The sequence below is a fragment of the Eumetopias jubatus genome, unplaced genomic scaffold, assembly GCF_037043125.1.
Source record: "Eumetopias jubatus isolate StellerSeaLion01/CBP00866 unplaced genomic scaffold, mEumJub1_p1.0 scaffold_16, whole genome shotgun sequence".
Taxonomy (NCBI): domain Eukaryota; kingdom Metazoa; phylum Chordata; class Mammalia; order Carnivora; family Otariidae; genus Eumetopias; species Eumetopias jubatus.
The window spans coordinates 17,703,900-17,705,007 of NW_028274822.1; positions in this window are offsets into that span (position 1 = coordinate 17,703,900).

Below are 1,108 nucleotides of genomic sequence, written 5' to 3' on the forward strand. Positions count from 1 at the left end.
CTAGATTTACTGGGGTGATCATTTCCCAAAATATACAAGTAGCAAATCATTTGTCACATATGAAACTAATATAATGTTATATACCAATTATATTTCAAAATAATGGTAGTGACAATCATCCTATATAGTAGATAGTATTTTACAGAAAAGGAAACTGAGGCCCAGAGAAATTAAGGAGCGAGCTCAAGGTCACACAGCCAGGATTAGAACCTAGACAAGTCCGACTCAACAGCAACTTGATACACCTTGAAATGTCTGTCTCTGTGTCTGCAGTACAGTGACCGCATCTAGTGACACGCACCTTCCACAGCGATTTTCTGAGCTTCTAGGCCAACAGCAAGTCAGTGCCCGGCCTCAAGAAGTCTGTGTTGGAGGATGCATAGGATACTGTCTACAGTCCCATGAATAGCCTCTCAATGTCGAAAGATCTCCAGCTCTCCAAGACGGGGTTTGTCTACTCAGGATGTGACTCATTTTCCCTTCAGGTTTCTAGGCAGGCTGGTTCTCCTCTAATTGATGGTGATATTGTCGTCCAGACCTATATATAACCCCCCACCTCTCCCACCTGAGGTCCTACACTGAGTGACTACAACAGTGGAGTGTTCCAGCCCCTCTTTCCGTTCCCAAGCCCCATGCAGCACCTCACAGGATCGACCTCGACACAGCCCCTCTCTTGCCCAGAGGTACCACAGACCCCCAGACTGCCTTTATCACAGGCACAGACTCATACAGACCACCCCCAAGCTCGGCCCTCCTCCGAAACATGCCAAGCAGACGAGGAGGTGGAGCAGTGGCCAAGACTGAAGCAGAGCTCCAGAGAGAACTTTGCCCACAAACAGGGCAGGAAGAAATGAATGAAATGTGGAATGCTGGGGAGAAGCACCGTGGAAAACAGGAAGCTGACGGTGGCTGAGCAAAAACCCCTATGGGTTTTTGTTTAGATGAAACACGGTGTTTCATCTAAACACCATGTCACACACATTACAAGCCTCCAAATGAGGGTGCAGGTGTAGGGCAACCATTGACCAGGGGCCAGGTATGGGGGCTGTGTGGTCTTGGTCACGTCGTTCCACTTACCAAATGTTTGTTTAGGGCATGGTCTGAGGGA